Source organism: Pelodiscus sinensis, chromosome 18 (assembly GCF_049634645.1).
Source record: "Pelodiscus sinensis isolate JC-2024 chromosome 18, ASM4963464v1, whole genome shotgun sequence".
In the NCBI taxonomy this organism is placed as follows: Eukaryota; Metazoa; Chordata; order Testudines; family Trionychidae; genus Pelodiscus; species Pelodiscus sinensis.
Window position 1 is genome coordinate 19174795 of NC_134728.1, and position 19716 is coordinate 19194510.

At 50.0% G+C, this 19716-nt stretch overlaps 1 long non-coding RNA gene across 3 annotated transcripts in view; it reads left to right on the top strand.

Annotated features, from left to right (window-relative positions):
- Positions 1-19716, top strand: part of LOC142818850 (uncharacterized) — a 256896-nt gene that overhangs the window by 185121 nt on the left and 52059 nt on the right. Inside the window, exons 3-4 of one of the 3 annotated variants that reach the window (XR_012896523.1) lie at positions 5685-5860; positions 10412-11070. This is a non-coding gene — a long non-coding RNA (uncharacterized LOC142818850). Of the gene's footprint in view, positions 1-5684; positions 5978-10411; positions 11071-19716 lie in introns of those variants that run through there. The other 2 variants (XR_012896522.1, XR_012896524.1) reach the window with 2 other exon arrangements.

The window sequence follows — 19716 nt, forward strand, 5'->3', positions numbered from 1 at the left end:
AAGAAGGTCTCCCAGGATAGGGTAGTTTTACTCACTGCGCTTGTGCACCTAGAATTTGTGGGGTGTGCCAACTGAACTCCAAAGCAGTGCTTTGATTGGCTGCAGAGAGAGTGCACGGATCTCACAGACAGTGTTGTGAGCATTCTGAATGTACTTCACATGTACTTCCTATCAGTAATACCGGTAAGAAAAAAACGATGTGGACGGAAACCAGTGGAATCTGGTAATGCTGCACGTGGGCCATGGTAAACAAAATGTATTATGGGGTGAACATAGAACCAGCAGGGGTGGGAACCTACCTCCTTACTCTCCCCTGCCCCCATTAGCCTCACTGAAACAGCACAAGATCAAAGCACATTCTTTTTCTTCTTAGTCTATGTGCAATGTGACTCAGGTGGTACATGACCAGACTTCATCACCAAATTTGGTCCTCTGGTTGGATCATTAGCTCCCCCAGCTTGAGCACCATGAGCACTGATCAAAGCACATTAAGAAACTGTAAATGAACACAAGCAGATTCCAAACAGTTAGTCCACATCAGAATAGGGGTGTAGATTCACATCCCATCTTGCTGCAAACTAAGGGTGCGTCTAGACTGGCAAGTTTTTGCGCAAAAGCAGCTGCTTTTGTGCAAAAACGTGCCAGCTGTCTACACTGGCCGCTTGAATTTGCGCAAGAGCACTGACTTTGTAATGTACAAAATCAGTGCTTCTTGCGTAAATACTTTCACGCTCCTGCTCAGGGATAAGCCCTCTTGCGCAAGAATACTTGCACAAGAGGGCCAGTGTAGACAGGCACCTTAATTTTTTGCACAAGAAATCCCGATGGCTAAAATGGCCATCGGAGCTTTCTTGCGCAAAAGCGCGTCTAGATTGGCATGGATGCTTTTGTGCAAAAGCACTTTTTGTGCAAAAGCATCCTTGCCAATCTAGACGCTCTTTTGCAGAAATACTTTTAACGGAAAAACTTTTCCGTTAAAAGTATTTCTGCAAAACCATGCCAGTCTAGACGCAGTCTCAATGTTCCTGTAAGTGAGCCCTATGATGAATGGAATTAAGGCCACTTTAATGCTTAATGAGAATATCCACCTAGTTATAATGCAGTTTAACTAAGGCTAGGTCTACACTAAAGGGGAAGGTCGAATCAAGATACACAATTCCAGCTACGTTAACTATGTAGCTGGAGACAGCATACCTTGTTTTGAGTTTCCTGACTGTCCCCACAGCAGGAGGCCGAGAGCAAACATTCCCATTGGTTTCCTTTACTCCTCGCAGAAGCAGGAATATTGGCTACCAACAGGGGCACCCTCTGATTTCAATTTAGCAGGTTCTAAGTAGACCTGCTAAATCAAAATTTGGAAGATCGATCGTGGCAGTGTCTACTGTTTAGTGAAGACATGACCTAATCCACTTCAAATTCACATAGTTAATTCAAATACATTTTCCTAATTGTCCCTGTGCAGACAAGCCCACAACTCAAGGGACTGTGGAACACAAGCTCCATCAGAATTACTCTGAATTATTTACATAAGCTCCTCTGCAGAGAAAATACCATTTTCCTTATATTTTATGCTCTGAAGCAGCTGCGGATTTCACTTATTTCTTCTCTACTATGATTGTTCAAAGTTTCCCTCCATACTTTCCAAAATTAAAGCACCTTGAATCTTTTGGATACCTAGAATTATTTCTAGCATGATAAGAAGCTGTTACATCTTCTGGATGTTGAAGAGACAATGTGCTATGAGGTGGAGGATCTCTATTTTAGAGAAAGGCCTAACCTATACACTTCAGATCCAAGTTTAAATGTAAGTGGTAATATGATTTTGGAATTCCCATGTACATGGAATCTATTAAAAAAAACCAATCTGCTTAGTTTTGTTGACAGATGCAATTGCTATCTATGTAGTTGGTTCAAAATAAATCTAACAAGCAAGGGGATAGGCAGTGAGGTCCTGCAATACTCTTAGGGTATGTATACACAGCAAAGTTAATTCGAAATAACAGCCGTTATTTTGAATTAACTTTACTAGCATCTACACAGCCAAACCGCTATTTCGAAATAAATTTGAAATAGTGGAGCGCTTATTTCGAATTTGGTAAACCTCATTCTACAAGGAATAATGCCAAATTCGAAATAGTTAATTCGAAATAAGTGCTGTGTAGACACTTCGAAATAGGGAGCCTCCAGCCTTCCCAGGGTGCCCTGGTGGCCACTCCACCCTCAACCAAGAACACTCCTCTCCCTCCCCCGCTCCACGTAGCCCTTAAAGGGATTGACTCTAGCCACAGTGCCTGTGCCAGTTCCAAGCCTGCCAGCCCAGAGCCAGCAGTCACTGCCCCTGACCCAGTGGCTACAAAACATGAAGCAGCAAGCTACTGACAGCCAGCCCTCCACTGCTCCCCAGGAGCAGTCTGCCAGCTCCCAGGAGCCTGCCAGGGCCCGGAGAAGGCGGGCGCCTTGCTGGTCCAGGGTGGAGATCAGGGTGGACCTTGCTCAATTTTGGGGGGGATGTCCCCAACGTCCATGATCTCCACATTAGACAGAGGAATGCAGCTGTTTATGGCAGGAAAACTGCCAGCCTGGCCACCAAAGGCTACATGCGAACCCAGGAGCAGGTTCACATGAAAATCAAGTTGGTCCGGCAAGACCCCCAACCCTGAGCCCTGAGCTTCCCCTCCCCCTTTTTCCCCTTGCTTCCTCCTTCCAGCTCCCTCCTTCCACGTTTCTCCCTCCCCTCTCCCACCCTCTCTCTTCTCCTCTCTCACCGTTTTTCCCCAGTCTCACTAGAGTTTCATTCCCCCCCACCCAGTTTTGTTAAATAAAGAGAGTTTGTGTCCATGAAAATATATGGATTTTATTTTACATCAGGAAGAGGGGCTAGAGAGTGGTAAGTGGAAGAATGTAAGGGAAAAATGAGGCACAAGCCCCCAGTGGGTAGACCAGGGAGACTCTTAGCGCTCCTCAGGGTAGAAGCTCTCTCACAGGGCCTCCTGGATACTGACAGCCCCCGGATGGACCTCCAGAATGGTAGCCTGCAGAAAGTGCAGCCAGGCTCACAGCAACACGTCCAAGAGAAGCACCAGAGTGCCCAGGGACAGCTCTGGCTCCATGTTGCAGAGTGCTGTGGTGTCCCGAGTGAGGGCAACCAGAGCACGCAGACACAAAATGCTTTGCTGTCCCTCATCGAGGTAGACAAGCAAGCAGGGAAACCTGAGAACCAGCTGTCCATGGGGGATCCCTTTAAGCACAGGCCTCAGATAGCCTCAGGCTGCAGCCACACAAAGTAACTCCTGACCTGTTGCCCTGCCGGACCTGATTCCGGCCGGCCTTAAATGTAATTCAGCATTCACTCAGTGTGGACACGCTATTTCAAAATAGCAAAATGCTATTTAGAAATGCGTTTTGTGTGTAGCTGTGTTATTTTGAAATAACTTATTTTGAATTAACTATTTTGAAATAGTGTAGTATAGACATACCCTTACTTAGTTGTTTGTTAAGTCATAACTAAAATGAATGTGGTCATCCCTGCATTTGTAACACTTGGGAATCTCTGTCAAGCAGAAGCCTGGTATTGGACTAGTACATGGGTTGTTGCAAGTTGCGACTAAGATTTGTTGGCAGGGCTTTGTGAGAAAGCTCACATTGTTCCTGGCTGTAATACATGATTGTAGGGCGTATAATCTCTTATTCCTATGTCCCATAAAATTCCTTCATTCCTTTTCCTTTATTCTTTTACATGGGCTCGTGGTTACTGCTTGTGGCTAAGGTCAGGTCTACATGACAGACCTATATTGGTATAGCTACATCACTCAGGGATATGAAAAATCCACATCCTTGAGCGATGCAGTTATATACTGACTTAATACCCCAGCTAGACAGAACTATGTCAGTGGGACAACTGCTCCAGTCAGCATATCTACTGCTTTTTAGGGAAGTGGGCTAACTCTGTGGCCAGGTGAAGCTCTCGGTGTGTCTAGACTGCAGGGTTTTTTCAGAAAAACGTCTGTTTTTCAAAAAAAAACTTCACTTACATCCACACTGTAATTGCGTTCTTTTGAAAGAAAATCGAAAGAACGGGGGAGGGGGGAAGGCGGGGTGTTTCCAACATTGGTAAACCTCATTCTACGAGGAAGAATGCCTCTTCTGAAAGAGCTCTTTCAGAAAAAGGCGTGTGTGGACGGGGAAGAAGGAGCTCTTTCAAAAGAAGAGGAAAGAGGAAAAAGCACAGGTGCCCTGATGGCCACTCCACCCATAGCAATCACAACTTAAATGCGAGAGCATCCATTCAGTGTGGATGCTATCTGTCAAAAGACAGATCACTTTTTCGATGCACTTTGGCATTGTGGATGCTCTCTTTCAGAAGAAGATTTTTCGGACGACCTCTTCTGAAAAAGCTTCTTTCGAAAGAAGCTTGCAGTCTAGATGTACTCTGAGGGAGCAGTGTTATCCCCAGTTATAAAGATGGGGGAAGTGAGGTGCAGAATAGTTAAGTGACTTACCCCTGGTCACACAGAGACCCTGGAACAGAATGAGGAACAGAATCCAAATCTGCTGCCACTCCTGTTTAGCCAGGAGACCATCAGTATCTCTGACAGATACTGATTTCTAATGTGTGTGTGTTGCTTTTCTGCACAGATGATAAATCCTTCTGCAGAGTAAACAGGCTGAAAAGGGAACAGCTGCAGCTGCCTCTTTGACAAGCTCCTTGCCTGTCACTCTTGGTGTGGAGAATTTCTACATGTCAGACATGTTATGCTGTTCTGTCCTAGATTGTTTGCTGTTGTTTACAGCTCAGTCCCTGGAAGTCAAAGCACTTCACACAACTAGTCTTTCAGTTCCTGGAGGGACATGACATACGTATTTTTAACCTTCTCACAGTTGGGTTTCTAAGGCTTTCCACAATGTGACAATTCTCTGCTACCATTCACCTGTACTGAGTGTGTTTTGCCCGGACAATCATCCACAGCCAAATGGCTAGCATGGGCTGGACAGGTCTCCCCTTCTCCTATATTTATTGAGTCGTCCATTTCAAAGCACAAAGGATTTTAGACACAGGACGTACCAAGTCCTTTCACTGCTAGGCTGGACAGGGCCTAAATGGACGGTGCCACCACGTGAGGCCAATCCACTACCAGCCTCTCTGTACTGCATAAATGGACTTGCTTTTGGAGAAGGATCTGTCTCTCCTGCCAAGAAAGCCTGCATTAACCTTGCTTGGCCTCTGGCAGGCACAATCCCCAATGCCAGCTGAGGAAAGGTCCCAGCATTCACTCAGACCATATGAATAGGTTTGTGTTCAGTGTACCACTTTTCCGCTGTTGTTCCAAAATGCCAGTGTACTTGGTCCACACTCTACCTATGTTTCTGGTGAAGAAGATACCCTGAGCTGTGAAAAGCTGACCATCCAATAGGCTGCCCCCACAGAGGATGACCAGTTAGCAAGCATGAACAATCGGGGTGGGAGTGGAGAGTAATAGGCTTCTCTACAAAGCGTCTCTACAAAAATTGTTCCCTAATTTTGAGACAATCCTTCACTAATGGGAAATCTGGTCACCTTCCCTCCAGAGCAGATGGCAACAACTAAAGTGATAATGCAGGTCACTGTCTATCCTTCAGGGCTATCGTGCCTGTAGCAAAATGTGCCACATCTTTCTAAATGATAACCCATGCCGTGCTTTCCCTAGGACTGCTCTAGGTTGTGTCCCAGGCTGTGGTCATCATTTATCTAGAGCCGGTGATGTACTGAGTGCCAGAAAAGACTCTCCAATGGAACTAATCTCCTCTCTGAAGAGACTGCAGTCGAACAGATGGAACAGAGAAAAAAGCTTGCCCTGAAGAGTCCAGAGCAGAGAGTAAGCTGGTACGTTTATCGGGAGGGGTTATTGGGAACACATATCAAAGCACTGAGGTGCAAACTGGAAGCTGCAGCACTCCTATCCTAGCATGTATGAGGATCAGTATAAACAGTTTATCAGGGCCAGGCTCTTCTTCAGTTGTTCCAAAGTCTTGGCTGGGGATCTGGAAGGGCTGTCGCCAGGACTTGGCACACCGTGCAGCGGATAAGATCGCAGGCCATCACATGATGGGGAGCATCTGACAGAAGAGAATGTTTTAATAGGACTTCCAGTCTCTGACTTCTGTGATCCTAAGGGAAACAAACTGTCCTGCATCAGGCAGAACATGTCATGTTCAGAGTATGAGTAGCCTCCGAATGGAATGCAAAGGGCAAGCATGAGGCAGACAAAAATACCCAGCAGGGAGATGAAACGGGCAGCAGCATGGATACAGCAGGGGGATGCCTGGGTCCAGGGTAACTGAGGGGAAGACGCTTGTGATCTGGGCGACCTGACAGAAAATTTCCTCAGAATGGTGAACTGAGGACATTGGGCAACAGAGGGTATGTCTACGCTGCATTTTTTCAGAAAAACATCTGTTATCGTGTTCTTTCAAAAAACAAATTGAAAGAACAGAGAGAGTTTGCCGACATTGGTAAACCTCTTTCTACGAGGAAGAAAGCCTTTTCCCGAAAGAGCTCTTTGTGTGGACTGGGAGGAGGCAGTTCTTTTGAAAGAAGAGGAAGGAGGAAAAAGCACAGATGCTCTGGTGGCCTCGCCGTCCATAATAATCACAGCTTAAATGTGAGATAGCGTCCATTCAGTGTGGACGCTATCTTTTGAAAGAACAGATCGCTTTTTCAATGCGCTTTTGCTCTCTTTTGGAAGACATTTTTTTGGAAGATCTCTTCCGGAAAAGCTTCTTCTGAAAGAAGCCTGCAGTCTAGACATAGCCAGAGTGAAATATCTCCTGCTGTGATTCCACTGTCACTAGGGAACTGCTGGGAATGTCAGGCTATGTGGGGAGAAGAGAACCTCTTAGGCCTGGCCTATGCTAGGAAGCTGCTTGCTGAGATAGCTGTACTGAGACATAAAACCTGGCAATCCATCGTGTGGATGAGGCTTATATCAAGGAATAAGAAGCTTCTGTGGATACAGCTTGTATCAGTTCCCTGAGCAAAATAAACAACATTGGCAAAAGTACTTTTATTGTGGTAAAACTACAGCCACACTAGGGCCTTATTGACACAGAAAGGTCATAAAATCACAACCCTAACGGATATTATTATACTGGCAAAATGTCTGAGTGTATGCTTGGTCTGAGAGTGAGAGCAGGTAATCCTGAATCCTGGAGAATGAAGGGGTGTCATAGAAACCCGCGATGAATTCCCAGTTATTTCTCAGTGGCGCCTGGGAAACTAAATTAGTTTGTGACAGTATTCACTTTTGTTTTCTGCAAGGCGGGGAGGGAAAGACGCTGCAGGCTCACATCAAGTGGTCTTTAAGTAGCTAGCCCCTGCCAAGGGGAGATAAGGGGAAATGAATTAACTCCTCTGGAACCATCTCCATTTCTTGTCAAATCGCTTCGGCTTTCTGCCTAGTTAAAGCGAATCCTTGCTTTGAACGCCTTGTTTCTGTTCCATGTTGATTTTCTGGTGTAAAATTAATTTGCTGAGTTTTTGCTAATGTCCCTGCCAGAGGAGTTTCTATATATCTTATCTCTATTTACTTGGAAACATAAGAACCAAGCTCCTCCTCCTCAAAATTATTTTTGGCATCATTCTCCATCCACCCCAGAAAACCACTTCTTACAGGGTGAAAAGTCTAAGGGAGAGTCTCACTGAAATTGAGGGGTAATGTCCTATGCTGATGTTGCACAAGTACATCACAGGCACTGCCAGCTGGCAACCCCTGATGCATTTCCAAAGCTATGACCATCGGCGAACTGCAATGTCTCTAGTATGACAGAGCAGCACACAGGTTTGTCCTGAGGGGGGCGCAGGACCTGGGGCAGCCCCTCCCCAGTGCTCCAGGCATAATGCTCGGGGCACCCCTTGCCATCCCACCTTTCTCCCAAACTCTATCCCTGCTCCACTCCCACTCCATCCCCTCATTCCCTTCCCCAAGCAATGCAGCCTAGGGGATCATGGTGGTCTGGCATGATGGCATTAGCAGGAATCACCTGCTCTCCCCCACTCACCACACAGGCAGTGGGAGCCAGAGAGGCCTGGCAGGCTGATCTGCCCTGCCCCCCTAGGCCTCTGAGCCTCACTTCTCCGCAGATGGCAGGAGTCAGAGAACCCTGGGGCAGGAGAGGAAAGGGCGGCAGGGCAGGGCAGAACAGGCTGCTGGACTGCTCCACCTCTCACCACCTGTGTGGTGAGTGGGGGGGAGGAGTTAACCCCTGTACCAGGTCCCCATAACTCCTCAGTTCTTCCCAGCCATAGGATGGTTGAGGGGGGCACCGAAGGCTTGGGGTGACTGCCCTAATTCTTCCTATTGGTGCAATGACTCTGAGTATAGATTCATCAGCCCCTTTCTTGTAACATCAGAGCAAGCAATGAACTCAACTGAGTTCACACCCATGGGCTGTGTCTACACTGGGCTACTTATTCTGGAAAATCATCTGCTTTTCCGGAATAAGCTGCGAGCTGTCTACACTGGCCCTTGAATTTCCGGAAAAGCAACGACACTCTACTGTACAAAATCAGCCGCTATTTTGGAAAAACTATTCTGCTCCCGCTCGGGCATAAGTCCTTATTCCGGAACACTGTTCCAGAAAAGGGCCAGTGTAGACAGCCCAATAGTCTTTTCCTGAAAAGCGCGTCTACATTGGCCACAGACGCTTTTCCGGAAAAAGGGCTTTTCCGGAAAAGCAGCCTGCCAATGTAGACGCTCCTTTTCCGTAAAAACTGAAAACGGAATAGTATTCCGTTTTAAGCATTTCCGGAAATTCATGCCAGTGTAGACACAGCCATGTGGTTTAGGCAGCCTCACTTCTGAGCTGTACTGATTGTATCTGGCTCAGTGTCCATGCAGCACCAATTAAACCCCCAAGTCTCAGCAAGCGTGAGAAGAGACTGCAGTCTAAAAGATGGTGTGTTTACTGGCAGGTTATTGGGAACACACTGCCCTCGACTCTGCCCCTTCCAAGGGCACAGAGCAGCCCCACCCAACCTTGCCCCAGGACCTGTTGGCCCCTCTGGCTAGTTGTCAACCCCCTAATCCATAATCTTATAACTAAAGGACAGTCCCAACCAGTGTTCCCTAATTTTTTTCATCCATGTGCAGAATAAATTTTATGTGCACCAAAGCATGTGCTCATATGCTGCTGACTCTGGGTGCTCTGCTAATCAGCTGGGTGACATTTGGAGCTCTCCTGGGTGGCTGCCCAAGCACTCAGCTTACAGGGAACACTGCTGTTCAGCTCTCCTCAGATTTGCCTGATTTGCCTCTCAATCCTCCATATTTCTCCCCCTTTGTTCCTTCCATCCTTAAAGACCCATCCATGCCTGCTGTGTTCGGCTGAAGGAGGTTGTTTGAGAGCTAAAGGGCTCATACCTCCATCTCTTCGGGGACTGAGCAAACATCCTCCCTAGAAAATAGTGTGGGTGATTTCCCCTCCCACCTCCCGCTCAGCCCAATGCTCCCTTGTCAGATGATGTGCTACAGGCCAGGAGTTGAGCCCAATGTCTCTCCTTCCCCAGGAGCAGAATGCTCTGTCTGCAACAGAGTGATGATAGATCTCCCCCTCCCCCCACCCAAAGGATGGAGCTGCTCCTCCCCTCTGGGGCTCACATGCACTGCCTCTCCCTTTCCCCTACTTCCTTGCTGCAATCATTTATTTGTAGGCACTTAGTCACCACCAGCCTGTCCCATTAGTCACATGGCCAGATGTGGTCAGACACATTGTGCCCAACACCCCCAAAATTCCTTCTGTTTCATTCTCTCTTTGAAAGCAGCACACGGCTGGTTTTATTAAAGGCTCTCCTGGTCCTCCTGTTCAATCAGTTTTAATTAAAATTAATTTGTAATCACAAGCACTTGGCTGATGTTAAAAGAGAACGCAAAGGCCCTGGAATCACAACTGACTTCCCTTGAGACTCAATGCAACGTGATGCCGGTGCCACACTTCGCAAATGGGACACAGACTGCAACAAGCAAGGGACTAAAATGGGAAAGGATTTGTCTTTCCTGCTGGTGCAATCCAGCGGTGCTGCTCCCAGTCCTGGCCAGTAGGGGCCACTGCGGATGCTGGCAAAGAGAGGTTTAGGAGAAGTTACAGTGTGGAATATTAGCAAGCAGAGATTGAAGTCTGAGCATAAAATGCCACTTGCAATCAGAGCAGTCACTTTTCTCAACCTCCTATTAATAACACACACACACACACACACACACACACACACACACACACACACACACACACACACACACACACACACACACACACACACACACACACACACTCGAAACAAAAACAAGAAGTGGGACAAAAAGGAGTAAGGATTGCCCAGAGACCACAGACATTTTGTTAAGCCACACACCACCTTGGTGAAGGTGTTCTCCTTCCTTTACAGATGGAGAGATTGCGCCAAAGGGAAGTGAACTGGCTTCCAAAGGGATAAAATTGTGAGATATTCGCAGAACCCAGGGATCCTGGCTGTCATTCACCATGAGTACGCACTGGAGACATTCCCTTTCCGGAACAGAGCCCAGACCTGCTGTTTCCAGTTTCCTTTTCCAACATACCAAACTACTCAGCAACTAAGCTCTTTGCTCTTTCCTTGTTGTACTTATCAGTGAGTGGCTTCCCTCTTACCAAACAGCAACGTGGCTACTTGAATGATTATGTCTTTTTGTTCCCATGGCATCCATAGGTCCAAGCTGTGCTTGGGGCTGTACATACACATACAAAGTGTATGCCCCTGAAGAGTTTACAATGTAAATACATAAGCCAGACAAAGTGGGAGGGTAATTAGAGGTGATGTGGTTTGCACAGAATCATATAGCAGCTCACTGGCACAGCTGGAAATCGACCCAGACCCCCTGAGCCAGCACTCAGTCCACCAGATAACACTCCCCCCTGCCTTAGTGCATCAGAACAAATGTATTTATCCACAAGTTATAAGGAAAAATTGCCAATTTAATTTAAGATTTTTTTCAATGAGTTCCATATTTCTGCCATTTAGACAGTGGGAGGGGCTGTTGTATGATGTCCCAGCACAGGATAGTAGAGACCCGCATGCTGCACTATTCAATGAAATAACTGCTGTTATTACATTGCTTGTGTGTGTGCTTACTTGGCTCCTCGTGTCAGCAGTGCATGTCCTCTGCAAGAGCACTTGCATCAATGCAGAGTGCAGTGCACCATGGGTAGGTACCCTGTTGTGCAACTCACCACTTTCCAGTCCAGTGTCTCTTGGGAAGTTCTTGTAATCTTGCTAGGGTAGAAATGAGTTGTGCTGGAGTGACTGGGCGCATGGGGTCAATTTCCCAGAATGCTGTCTTCTCCTGCCCATAATTCCATCTGCATCATTTTCATGCCTCCTTTTCAAAATGCCACACACCCATGTGTCCCTCCTTGCTGTTGGCCATCGCTGGAGAGGAGACACATGGAGTCTGCACTGCTCAGCACCACTGTCGTGAGCTTTGCAAGCACCGGGATCCGCAACTCTGAAGGAATTGCAGAGCCACAAGAGGAGCCCTGGGGAACATGATGATTGCATGGAGGCTAGATTGCAAGACCTAGAAAGAAACAATTCAGGGTTGTTGGTGGCATTCATGGAGCAGCTGAAGATGATGCAGAGCCAGTTCTGGGCCTGAGAAACTAGCCCTTGCTATGCCTCTGCTTCCTCCCCATGCCATGCCTCTGCTCCCTTCCCAAGTGATGCCCATATCCCCTTCCCTAGCAATGCCCATGTCCCCTCCCCAAGGGCCCTGCCCCCTGACAACTCTGACCCCGCTTCAGCCCCCCCTCCTGCCCACCTGGACACTCTCTTTTGCAAAAGTGCATCGCTTTTTTTATGTGCTTTTGTGTGTGGATGCGTTCTTTCACAAGACTTTTTTTTTTTGTGGAAGATCTCTTCCAAAAAAGGCTTCTTGCACAAAAATCCTGTAGTGTAGACATAGCCCCTGTTGCTCCCCTGCCTCATCCAGCATAAGTAAAAATAAAGAAATCATCCAGGAGGTAGGGAGAGGAGCAGGGAGGGGGGACACTTGAGGGAGGAAGTGGGAAAGAGGCAGAGTGGGGACAGGATGGGGGGAGGGACTGGTGTGGAGCTGGGGTCACACACATGCTAGCTGGAGGGCAAGTCAGCACCTATGGTCACTGCATTGGCCTGACAGCATTGACTGTGACTTTACACCGCTAAGGGGGGTGGTGTTTTTAAATCGGCATTGTGGGACACTTAGGTTGGTGGAGCCAAATTGAAGTGAAGATGCATTCACAGCTTGGCTGACCTAAGTATGGATGTTGTCAGCTGTGCTGCTGTGGCATGTCAGTGCTGACACTACCTATGCCAAGAGCAGGGCTTCTCCTGTCAGCAGCTGTAATCCAGATATGGTAGCTCCTGGGACTGAAAACTTCTTCCATCAACCTAGCACTATTTAGCTGGAGTTTTAGGTTGACTTACCACCAGCACTCAGAGGTGTGGATTTTTCACAACCAACATAATTTTCTAGGGTATCCCAGGCCTCAGTCTTGGTATTTGAAAGAACTAAGCTGCTATTATGCTCTGATTTTAACAAAAGTGTTGTTCATATAATCTTGGTGTGCTTTGATTTATGGTGTTTCACGTGTTAGAATTGACAATAATGAACTCTATTGTTCAGTATTATTCATTCAGCTCCATCACATGGCTACCAGCCAGCACAGTACCTTGACTGTTGGGCTTTGTCGTGTTCACACAGATGCCATCTTCCTACAGGCCTGTGATGGAGGAGTGAGGAGGAGAGATTGTGTAATTTCTATCAGAGGCTGATTGCCTGGTGGCATCATGTATTTTATAGCAGACTTACCCGGTGTTGCCTGGGTCCTTCAGGGCAAGGGGCTGCTGGTGTGGGGGGTGCAGGAGTCTGGGCAGGTCCCTGGGAATGTGCATCGGAGTGCAGGAGGCTGGAACAAGAGAGAGAGCAAGAGTGAGGGTTGAGGGGTGAGGAGGGGCTCAGGGCAGGGGGCCCTATCTGGCATGGGCATTTTCTTTCCTCCCAGCCCCACCACTGCTTCCAGAGGTAGTTCCTCTCCCCCTCCCTCCGCAACTTCCCTGGCCACCAGAGGTAGTTCCTCTCCCCCCAGTTGTCCCCCCCCCCCACACACACCCCCATCTGACAGGGGCATTTTCTCTCTCCCACCAACCACCTTCCTGGCTGCCAGGGGAGTTTTCCCTCCCCTCAGCCTTCCTCCCTCTGGCTATCAAGGGCCTTTTTTCTCCCCCTCCCCTCCCCAGCCATCAGGAACCAATGTGCAGCAGCAGGCTACAAAGCAAACAGAATGTTAGGAATAATTAAGAAAAGGATAAGTGTCACAGGGGTAGCCGTGTTAGTCTGAATCTACAAGAACAACGAGGAGTCCTGTGGCACCTTATAGACTAGCAGATTTATTGGAGCATAAGCTTTCGTGGATTAAAAAAAGGAAGAGACTAAGACGGAGAATAACTTACTGCTTCTATATAAATCCATGGTACGCCCACATCTTGAATACTGCGTGCAGGTGTGGTCGCCTTGTCTCAAAACAGATATCTTGGCATTGGAAAAAGTTGAGAAAAGGGCACCAAAAATGGGCTTGGATCGGCTGCCATATGAAGAGAAATTAAAAAGAGTGGGAATTTTCAGCTTTGAAAAGAGGAGACTAAGGCGACTTCATGCTTCTTGCGCAAGAAGCTTTTTTCGGAAGAGATCTTGATAGAGGTCTATAAAATTATGGCTGGTGTGGAGACAGTAAATAAGGAAAAGTGATTTACTTGCTCCCATAACACAAGAATTAGGGTGGGGTCACCAAATAAAATTAATAGGTAGCCGATTTAAAACAAAGGAAGCATTTTTTCATACAACTCACAATTAACCTGTGGAGATCCTTCCCAGAGGATGTTGTGAAGGCCAGGTGTTTAACAGGGTTCAAAAAAAAAAAAGATACATTTATGGAGGGTAGGTCCATCAATGGCTATTAGCCAGGATGGGCAGGAATGGTGTCCCTAGCCTCTGTTTGTCACAAGCTGGGAATGGGCAACAGGGGATGGATCTCTTGATAGTCACCTGTTCTGTTCGTTCCCTCTGAAGCACCTGGCATTGGCCATTGTCAGAAGACAGGATGCTGAACTAGATGGACCTTTTATCTGACCCTGTGTGGCCATTCTTATGTCAGTGACTTTATCTTCAGAGCTGGGCTCCTGGCCAGCAGCCACCACAGCCAGCTGCACAGTTCTGAAGGTAGCACTGCTGCCAGCAGCAGCACAAAAATAAGGGCAACAGTAACACAACTCCCACCCCCTGCAATAACTTTGCAGCTCCCCCACAACTCCTTTTTGGGTCAGGACTCCCACAGTTAGAACACCATGAAATTTTAGATTTAAATAGCTGGAAACATGACATTTACTATTTTTAAAATCTCATGGTCATGAAATTGAGCAAAATGGGCTGTGAATTTGGTGGGCCCTGCCCATTGATACAGCATACTTAAGATTAAGCATGTACTTAAATCTTTGCAGGGTCAGGGCCCTAAATTGCAAGTCCTCTGGATCATGGGCTGTTTTCTATTACTGCCTGCACAGTATCTAGCACAATGGGGCTTTGATCACTGATCGGAATACTGGAATACAAATTACGATAATAATGAATAGGAGGCTGCAGTGAAGAATCTTTTTGCCTTTGCCCCAGCGCCTGAGTTTTAAATCTTCTGCCAAGCCTTAGAGCTCAAACTCCCTAGAGAGAGACAAATGTTTTTTTCCCACCAGTGTCATCAAATTAAAACTATTTTGTGGTTCCATTGTATAAACGCTCCACAAAAACCAATTATTGCTGGCAAAGAGCTAACCACCATTTGAATACATGAAAACTTGGCACAGCTCTGAGCCTGCAAGGTGGTAATGGGGCATCAGTGCTGCATTCTATGACATGACATGGGGGCAGAGGACTGACGGGGGGGCTGGCTCTGCACTCCCAGTAGGGGCAGGGCCTTGGGCAGAAGGGGTGGCACCAAGGCAACCAGCCCTCGGCACCACCCAGAGTGCACCGTGTTGTCCCCCTCCCCGGCCCTTAGAGCTGCCTGGAGCTCTGGCAGCAATGTAAAGGGTCTGGGGCTTCGGGTGCCACTGCTGCTGCAGTAGTGGCAGTAGCTGGGAGCCCCAGGCCCTTAAGAATCTCTGAGCCCTGGGGTAGCTGCCTCCTTTGCCCTTCACTGTCAGCAGGGTTGCGTGGGGTATCTGCCCAGGGGGAAGTGAAAACCGGGAAATAAATCCCAGCATCCTTGTCCTCATTCCCTCTCTGGACATCCCCATCCTAAAGTCCAAGGCTGCCCGGAAGCTGCTGCTGAACACATACATGGTCGATGTGTTTGCCTGTGTATTCAGCGCACTTAACTGCACTGATCCATTTAGTACAGAAGGCACTACCTCAAATCCCGTGCTAGTCTATTTCTCCTTCCACACACTCGGCATCTGGTTTTTACCATTTTGAATGGTTGCTTTAAATGTGAAAGATTAATTCAATGAAATACTGAACTTGGGAGCCCAACATAATTTGTGAAGTTTATATTCTGTTTCTGGAAAAGGAATCCATCAAGGTCAATGGGGCATCAGATTACAGGGTGGTATAGCTGACCTGATGAGTAGTTCTGGAAATCCAGCCAATGGCATGCTTGATCAAAGCACACCAGTACAGACCCCATATTCCTGATGAGATGCCTGTTCCAGATCCTCTGTCTTCACAGCTGGAGCTCCATTCTTGTAGCCTAGTAGCTTGAACCTTTGAAAAACAAGGCACTTAAAAACAGCCCGACTTCTATTTCAATGGCTCTTAACATTTTAAAAAGTAATAATAAAATAAGGAACTTCTTCCCATTTACCTGGTAGGAATTAAATTAGTGTATTCATAGCTGATGTGTGGTTGTATAATCCCCACACCTAGGCTACAACTACATTGGTGCGATCTTGCGCAAAAACTCTTTAGCGCAAGAGTTCTTGCGTTAAAGTAGTTGCCCAAGAGAGCGTCTACATTGGCCGGGACTCATTGTCAGAGCGATGCGCTTTTGCGCAAGAGGGTGTCTACATTGGCGGGATGCTCTTGAGCAAAAGCAGGAGCCTGGAACCACTTTGTAGAGGGCAGAAGGGCACTAGCCCTTTCCAGGGGCGGGGGCGGGGGCGGGGGCTCCTTTGAGACACGTGCTTAAAGGGATCTCCCTGGACAGCCGTTTCTCTCCTGCTGCGTGCTTTAGTACCTCTTGCAGGGACTGACAGCCGTAGCAGTCCTAGTTGTGGTTGTCCTCTGCCTTGTTGGACACCACAGCTTGTGCCTTAGTGCCATTTGCTGATTCTTTTGCCGTCACCTCTTTTGTTGTGCCATGGAGCCAGAGGTGGCCTTGTGCCTGCTCTGGCCCCTTCCGGCCATTTTGGAGTGCCTGCAACTGCTGCTCCATGCTGCTGCACTCGTCGTCCAGGACCTCAAGGCGCAGGTCACTCTGGACTCCCTTACCAGGGAGGCCATGGCGTCCCTGTGGCATCCCCACCCCACCGTGGAGAGGCCCTTGTGGAGACTGGACACCAGTACTGACTGGTTGGACCAGCTGGTCCTGGGGCAATGGGACGACCAGCAATGGCTCCGGAACTTTTGGATGTGAAAGCAGACGTTCCTGGAGCTATGTGCCTGGCTCGCCCCTGCGCTCCAGAGAAGCACCACCTGGCTGCGGGCACCCATCCCCGTGGACAAGAGGGTCACCATTGCCATATGGAAGCTGGCCACCCTGGACAGCTACCAATCGGTGGCACACCAGTTCATGATGGGCAGATCGACTGTTGGTGCCATCGTCATGCAGGTAAGTCCGGGGGGAAGGGGAGGTGCTGCACTCCATGCCCAGGGGCAGGCAAGACTCCAGGCCTGCTGGTGGCAGGAGGTGGCCCATGGAGCGAGGGGGCCCTGGTATGTGTGAAGACAGAGGGCATCACGGGGGGGTGGGAACCCCCCAAGGGAGCATGCACTCACCCTGCCTTATGTGATGCGTTCCCCTGTGTTTCTGTGCACACTTCTGCAGGTCGTCCATGCCATCAATGACGTCCTGCTCCAGCGAGTCATCTGACTGCAGGACGTGGAGGCTACGGTGGCTGGCTTTGCTGCCCTGAGGTTCCCCAATTGCGGGGGAGCCCTGGATGCAATTCACATCCCCGTCTGTGCCCCGGAGCATTGAGCAGCCCATTTCATAAACCGCAAGGGGTACTTCTCCATCGTGCTCCAGGCCCTTGTGGACCACCGTGGCCACTTCATGGACATTTATGCGGACTGGTCCGGCAGGGCACATGATGCCCGAATTATCCAACACTCCGGCCGGTTTGGCAGGCTGGAGTCAGGCACTTTCTTCCCCCAGCGGGAATTTACTGCTGGGGACGTGCCCATGCCCACATGTATTGTGGGGGACGTGGCCTACCCCCTGTTACCCTGGTTGATGCAGCCCTACGCGGGGCAGACAGACCATGACCGGGCACGGTTCAACGACCACCTCAACCGGGCCCACAACCAGGTGGAGTGCGCCTTCGGCTGTCTGAAAGCCTGGTTTCGCTGTTTGCTCACCCGTCTTGAGATGGGCGAGCGGAATGTCCCCGAGGTAGTGGCTGTGTGTTGTGTGCTCCACAACATTGTGGAGTGGAAGGGGGAGGCCTTCCTCCCAACATGGATGGCAGGCGAGGGCCAGACCTTCGAACAGCCCTGTACAACTGCCATCCGCCAGGCGCACCATGATGGGGTTTGCTTACAGGAGGCCCTGAAGGAGATGTTCTCCCAGGCCCTACAGTAGGGCCGCCTCTGTTTCCCTTTACATCTCCCTCCAATCCCCAACCCTCCCCTCCCCTTACCTCCCAATAAACAACACAGGGTTTTTTGGAAAACAACGTATTGAACTTTTTATTTACAATGGGGACGTAGGGTGGGAGGAGAGAGGGGGCTCTGAACTGGGAGAGGGAGGAGGGAAGGGACTCTGAACTGGGAGAGGGAGGAGGGAGCTACTGCTGGGGGAGGTGGCCCCCGTGACCGCCTCTGCAAGGGCGGACCACTACTTGCGGTTCAGGTCGTATCGGGGCAGGCAGCACAGGGAGGTGGGCAGGATGGGGTGCATCAGGAGGGGGCATAACAGGAGCAGGAGGGGCAGCAGGAGGGGGCATTGGCATTGGCATTGGAGAGATGGCAAGTGCATGGGGCAATGCCATGCCATAATGCACAGCGTGCCTGATGTGTGCAGTGAGGGTGGTGATGGCATCATTGATGCGCTCGCACTGAGCTTGGAAGCGCCCCCAGGCCTGCTGGCGCCACTCCAGGTCAGCATCCACCCAGCAGGTGATGGCCGCCTCAATCCTCTCGATGGCCTGGACGTGCCGCCGGTGGAGTTGGTCCCACTGCCGGACCCGCCGGCTTGGTGCCTGGGTGGCTGGGGGCGCTGCCGCTGCCGCAGGGGTGGAGGGTCCCCCACTCCTGCTTGGTCCTGCCGCAGGGAACAGAGGAAAGGATGGGTCAGTCAGGCAGCCCGGCCACCAGCCCCACACCCCATGCCCTCCGCCCCTGAGCCCAGGTGACACCACGGTACTGTGGCTTGGGCCCACTCATCCCCCCCCCCCCATGTTGTATGTTTGCATACAGGACCTCCCCCGGAGTAGGGTGCTCCTCCATTTATTGTAACCACCGGTCTGTGTCCTGGCCCCTTGGGGGGGTCGGAGGGAGGTGTGTGTTGTGTTAACCTGTGGAACTCCCTGCCGGGGGAGGGTGTGAGGCTTTGGGCTAATCAGTGGTGTTTGACAGGGAGCAAAATGAATCCCCACACACTACCTGGGAGCACATCTAGCAGACGTGATCTGGGCGCTCAGATCCCCATCACGGGATCTGGACAGAACCAGGGGTGACTGGGGAGTGTATCATCCTTGCAGCAAAACTCAGGTGGCCCTAGGGCCGGCCCGAGCGCTTCCCCGTCAACCTCCCTCTAGCCCTCACACACGTAGCCCAGGGACATGTGTGGCCGCAGTGGGGACTTCCTTCAGGGAGCCAGCCAAGGCACCAGGAGCAGGCGAGGGGCTCAGTGGGGGCCACGCTCACAGGGCTGTCACTGCGATTTTCTCAGGAGCAGCTGGCTGTGTCGCACAGCCAGGTATGAACAGTGTGCTGTCTGTGTGCTGCACCCTTCGGGAGGTGTGGGCTCTGGCCTGAGCCCCTGGGGCCCTGGCTGGTTCCAGCTGGCATCCACCCTTCCCCCCTGGTCTGGATGTGTGCGAGCAGCACGGTCCCAGGCGTGCCCTGGAGCTGCTTGCCGCAGCCACATGCAGCTCGGTCACCAGGCTGCACATGGTTGCACGTGATGCATACTGGTATGGTACACAGCGTGCAGAGTGATGCTCCCTCCCCCTCCCCCCTGGACTCCCCCCGCCCTTGTGAGTGCAAAGTGAAACACACACCAGTGGATCCTTCCCCGGCCTCTGATGACGCACGGGAGACGTCCGGGCTGCCTGACAGGACTTCGAGTTGCAGGGTCGCAGTGCTCCCCTGATCCTCCACGTCGTCCTCTGACCCAGTGGGCAGCTCTGCGTCCTCCTCCGCCTCGCTGGGCCTGGTGATGGGGGGGGGGGGGCGCCTGCTGGTGTCAACTGGCACCGAGGGTGCCTGGGGTGCCTCCTCGCCTGGGATGCCATGGAGCCACTGG